At 39.1% G+C, this 6,137-nt stretch overlaps 1 protein-coding gene across 1 annotated transcript in view; it reads left to right on the top strand.

The window, feature by feature from the left end:
• Window positions 1-6,137, top strand: part of GPR160 (G protein-coupled receptor 160) — a 660,951-nt gene that overhangs the window by 555,882 nt on the left and 98,932 nt on the right. The window lies entirely within an intron of this gene.

Raw genomic sequence — 6,137 nt, 5'->3', positions numbered from 1 at the left:
ACCTTATTAGACCACTTATTAAAAAGCACCTATGCTCAGCAGCATACCTTTTGAGTATAACACATTTCAAGGGTGGTCACTCATTTTAATGCCAAAGTTATCTATGTTCTGCACTAATTTGGTGTCCCCTCACTTTTTCTGTTGAAAATGATTGACAACAGAACAAACAAGGATCATGAAACTGAGGTTTTAGAAAGGGATACATCTCACAGCATTTTGTGATGTTTCCTGCATTAATTATTTTGTGTGTTCCTCACTGTAGGTTTTTGTCACACACTTTGTCCCACGTTCAGGTCTTGGCAGGCTGAGAGGTACAGTCAGTTGCCTTAATGCTCTTTCCCAGTCTCAGCTCTGCAATGCTCTTTCCCAGTCTCATCTGCATCCCTGAAGGACTGAGCCCTTATGCCAGGAAACACACACATTTTTTGGACAAAATGGAGTTTTGTAAATTGAGTGTTGATAAATTGGGGTTCTACTGTATGTCATTAACAGAGAGTCTCTTTCCCCTACTCTAGTTGATATGGCCTTGAGTAATTAAACAAAAGGAAAACTGATGCTTAGGACACCTCTAAGTGTCTAAGTATGTTTTTAATTTACCATGGTTGTGGGGGGAAAGTAATTTAACATTTTAAATTATGGGCACCTGTTCTTTTGTTTTATCTTTAAGTAAATTATGTTACGTCTTTGGTCTTGTAGATCACACCTTTGTGCATTAGATAATGTGTGACAAGATGCTAACAGCAGCAACTAAATGAAGATGCTTATCTTACTGTATTGTACTGTTCATATTGTGTGGCCTTTAGGAGTATTCTCTTTCTGAAACAGCGAAGTTTTGGGCTAAAAATTGTATGGGCCTGATTCTGCTTTCAATGGGAGTTCTGTTATTGACTTCTATTGGAACAGGATTGGACTCTAATACTTTTGATATATTTGTGTATTTCTCTACATACTATAATTAGGGTTTCCGGTTTTAGGGCTGAATCAGTAAAACCCAATAAACCCTACTTATGCATATGTCTAATATATATATAACAAAACACCCCAAATTTGCCATTTTTGCAGTATTTAAAACTATTTATAGTGATGAAGGACCCTAAAGTCCTCTCTCACAAGAGCCCCAATCCTAATCCTGTTGAAGTAAATGGGAGTCTTTCTATTGATTTAGGGTTTTAGATCAGCTCTTTGGAGATCATCCCTGGGAGTAAAGGGCTACAAATGGAACAATATTTGATATAATTCAAAGAAAACAATTTTTTAAACTGAGATGAAAAACCCCTCATATTGTTTACTCCTAAAATATGAGTCAAAAATTCCCTAAAAATAAACACCTATAATCAGAAAAAAAAAAAAAATAAAAACCTGAAGCCGGAAAACCTAAGTATAACTCCGTAAGGTTCTCTAAAAAACAAAACAAAACAAACTAAGTAAGTGTTATTAAACTTAGAATGGCAATTAGTTTGCTGTTCAATTTTTCTCAGATAACTTTAACAAGTAGTGACCTCTACCCTTTTCATTAACTTTTCTGTATTTTTCACAGCTAAAAACTTTCTAAGAAAGGATTTTGGGTGTTTTTGTAAAATAATCAAAATTTACTTTTAAAACTTTTAGATAAATGGCCACTGTCAACTTAAAAATCACATTCTTCCTGAAACATCTTTACCTACTACTCTAGTCAGTAATGCCTATGATTACAAAAAGTGAAAGAGATTAGAGTAAAAAATTATTCTTCATTCTTTCATTTGTGCTCTTGACAGCTGTTTATTTGTAGTAAGTTTCACTGTAGTCACTTTCTCTTTTGTTTGTGTAGGTTTTCAACACAGCAACAGGGGAGACAATTTTTTTAAAAAAAACAACAACAAAATTCAATTGTAAAACCACAAAAATTGTCAGGGAGACTCAGGGATAGGTGTAGTACCTGAAGTTATTTTTTTTTTTTTTTTTGTAAAATTGACTACATTTCCAGTTGGCAGTGTCCCTTTGTCTTATTAAAAACAATTAATGCAATGGTCTTCCAATTGCTCCCTTTCCTCTCATTGTATGGAACATTCCGTTTGTGACTTAATTTTAAGTTGCAAGACTTTCAAACTTGTACCTTCATGAAAGCCTTGCTGTTTTTCTTTTTATATAAAAAGCGTTTACACAGTCCCCATGAAATTCTCCTCCACATGGGAGGGTAGAGCTCTGCTATTCTCTCAGGTCAACTGGTCACAAGATGTCACTGCAAAGCTAAAAGAGGCTAAGGTGACATCTCTTTGCAGCTCAGCAGCACCTTTGCAGTATCTATTAAGGATAGGGATAGAAAGGAAGCCAGATTTATTTTTAAAGAAACCAGAGGGGAACTTAACACAATATATCCCGTACCCTAGAATAAGAAGATTTCAGATCCGGAGTTGAATTTTGTGGTTTAGGCCTATCTTTCTAAACGGGCTCAAATCTGAACAATTCATAGATTCATAGATATTAAGGTCAGAAGGGACCATTATGATCATCTAGTCTGACCTCCTGCACAATGCAGGCCACAGAATCTCACCCACCCACTCCTGCAATAAACCTCTCACCTATGTCTGAGCTACTGAAGTCCTCAAATCATGGTTTAAACACTTCAAGGTGCAGAGAATCCTCCAGCAAGTGACCCGTGCCCCATGCTACAGAGGAAGGTGAAAAACCCCCAGGGCCGCTGCCAATCTGCCCTGGAGGAAAATTCCTTCCCGACCCCAAATATGGCGATCTGCTGAACCCTGACCATGTGGGCAAGATTCGCCAGCCAGATACCCAGGAAAGAATTCTCTGTAGTAACTCAGATCCCACCCCATCTAACATCCCATCACAGGCCATTGGGCCTATTTACCATGAATAGTTAAAGATCAATTAATTACCAAAATCATGTTATCCCATCATACCATCTCCTTCATAAACTTATCGAGTTTAATCTTGAAGCCAGATATGTCTTTTGCCCCCACTGCTTCCCTTGGAAGGCTGTTTCAGAACTTCATTCCTCTGATGGTTAGAAACCTTCGTCTAATTTCAAGTCTAAACTTCCTGATGGCCAGTTTATATCCATTTGTTCTTGTGTCCACATTAGTACTGAGCTTAAATAATTCCTCTCCCTCCCTGGTATTTATCCCTCTGATATATTTATAGAGAGCAATCATATCTCCCCTCAGCCTTCTTTTGGTTAGGCTAAACAAGCCAAGCTCCTTGAGTCTCCTTTCATAAGACAGGTTTTCCATTCCTCGGATCATCCTAGTAGCCCTTTTCTGTATCTGTTCCAGTTCGAATTCATCCTTCTTAAACATGGGAGACCACAACTCCAAAAGGTGGGGAAAATTGGGATCCAAACTTTGCAGCTTGGATTGTGAAAGAAACGTGATAATTTTGCACATATGGGATTATTCTGCCCATAGCTGAAAAAAATAATTATTTATTAGTTTTCTATGCCTGAGAAATTTCACTTAGGGCAGCCAAAATATAATGAACACAGATTTGCAGTGTGGAAATCCATGGTGGGATGAAGTGGGAAGAAAGAGGATTCATATAAACAGACACATCCATTCTCTTTATATACAAGGAGAAACCTCTAGTGTTGAATGTTCTCTTTCAAGATTTCCCTACCAACTCCTGAAATGAGAATGAAAAGCAAAAAAATTCTTCACAGCACTACTAGACAGGGCCACATATTCAGCCCTTGCTGTGCTTTTCAGATTATTCTTATATATAAACATTAGAGGCCTTATTGATTCTCAATACCTGCATGTTCTTTCTATATTTTTAACAAATATTACATGTTTCAGAGTAACAGCCGTGTTAGTCTGTATTCGCAAAAAGAAAAGGAGTACTTGTGGCACCTTAGAGACTAACCAATTAATTTCAGCATAAGCTTTCGTGAGCTACAGCTCACTTCATCAGATGCATACTGTGGGAAGTGTAGAAGATCTTTTTATACACACAAAGCATGAAAAAATACCTCCCGCCACCCCACTCGCCTGCTGGTAATAGCTTATCTAAAGTGATCACTCTCCTTACAATGTGTATGATAATCAAGTTGGGCCATTTCCAGCACAAATCCAGGGTTTAAGAAGAACGTCTGGGGGGGGAGGGTAGGAAAAAACAAGCGGAAAGAGGTTACCTTGCATAATGACTTAGCCACTCCCAGTCTCTATTCAAGCCTAAGTTAATTGTATCCAATTTGCAAATGAATTCCAATTCAGGAGAGTGGGTTTGGGGGGGGGGGGGTAGGGGGGAGAGAGAAAACCTGGATTTGTGCTGGAAATGGCCCAACTTGATTATCATACACATTGTAAGGAGAGTGATCACTTTAGATAAGCTATTACCAGCAGGGGAGTGGGGTGGGGGGAGGTATTTTTTCATGCTTTGTGTGTATAAAAAGATCTTCTACACTTTCCACAGTATGCATCCGATGAAGTGAGCTGTAGCTCACAAAAGCTTATGCTCAATTAAATTGGTTAGTCTCTAAGGTGCCACAAGTACTCCTTTTCTTTTTGCAAATATTACATGCTGCACCAGAGGTGTAACTAGCAGTCTCAAATATGTACCCATATTGGCTGAGCTTTGTTACTTACTGGTGTTCCAGTGTCCATGCCACCTCTGTGTTCTTTTGTTCTGATGTGCCCCTGAAATCACAGTGGAACACAGATGATGCACCTGAATACATGTGGTGGCACTGGAAATGATTTACTTAATATATCTGCCACATTTGGCAGCAGTGAAGCAGTTAATGAAGGGGAGTATGTATGTCTTATATGTGTCCAAATTATTTTGCCTGTGTCTGCACTAGATGTGTAAGCTGGGGCAGGGACTGTGACTTTTATTTGTACAGAACCAAGCCCAATTACAAGGCTTAATAAATAAAGTTTAATACTGCATGTGTTGAAAATCAGTCTGTGCTAGGAATAACTGAATTAGAAATTCTTCTGACAAGAATTAAAAATAGAAGTTGGAAGGTCCATCAATACCAGTCTTCTCTCACCCCATATTACAGAATTTTATTATATGAACTATGCCCATATAGTCTTAATAGATATTCTATTCTTAATAGTCCAGAATAAGGTGAAAAATCTCAAAAGGAAACTCAGTATGATCAGTGAGAGGAATTCCCACCTGACCCTGAATCAGATAATTATTGTAATTCAGTGCATCAAAGAAAGAACTGCCAGTTAAGAATCACATACCACTGATGTTTCAGGCCATTCAGTGACCGAATAATTGCCCATTAAAAAAAAAATCCTAGAATTGTGGAATAGTCTTCACAGGACAGAGAATTCAATATGTTAATTTTTTTGCATGTGGAGGAGAAAATAGCATCTGAACTTTTTAACCTAAATTTATGTTTTTGGGCTGTCCACATATTCTCTTACTATTGCTTAGTTCAAACAGATCCTCACCTAAACTTTTTAGATCTCCTTTAAGTACTGTATTATGATCCCAATAAACTTCTCTACAAACTCTATAGGCTTCTGCTCACCAACCTGTTGTCACAGCTATGATCTAACATAACTTTTATCAGTTGAGCCGCTCTCCTTAGAATCTTCTCCAGAATTCGAGCATTCCCACAAACGTTTTACAGAAGGATACTTAAAACTGGACACAGCACTTCACATGGTACTTCCCTCAAATGCTGTACAATGGTATAATGGCTTCTCTTGTTTTGTTTGTAATATTTCTGATGCAGCTCAGGAACTGACTAGTCTTCTTTGCTGCAACTGAATAACACCTTCCCATACAGCTAACTTGAATCCGCATCAGCATAGGCAGCTGGTGGATCGGGCTAGAGGAGGTCAGTCCCCACAAATTGCTCTCTGCCAGGCGCACAGAATCTTGATGCTCCTCATCTCTGCCTCTTACCTGTTTCCCCCTGGACACAGGATCAGTCACAAGGGGCAGAGCCTGGGACTCGGAGCAGGAGTCCATGCACCAGATCGCAGTGTCACCCAAATTTGGTCTGGCTGTCCCTTCATCATGCCAGCAGGGAAGGGGGTCCGCCCTTACACCACTGAGCTCTGGTTACTGCCTCCCCTTGGCAGAGGTATACCTGTCCTGCCCATGATCATGCCCCATTGGTGGAAGTGTGCCCTGCCCTCTGCTGGTAGGGGACCCTGGTCATATTGGCTCAGCTCCCA

The sequence above is a fragment of the Lepidochelys kempii genome, chromosome 9 (assembly GCF_965140265.1).
Source record: "Lepidochelys kempii isolate rLepKem1 chromosome 9, rLepKem1.hap2, whole genome shotgun sequence".
In the NCBI taxonomy this organism is placed as follows: Eukaryota; Metazoa; Chordata; order Testudines; family Cheloniidae; genus Lepidochelys; species Lepidochelys kempii.
Note: the sequence above shows the minus strand (reverse complement) of the source record. Positions and strands in the feature narration are given on the sequence as shown.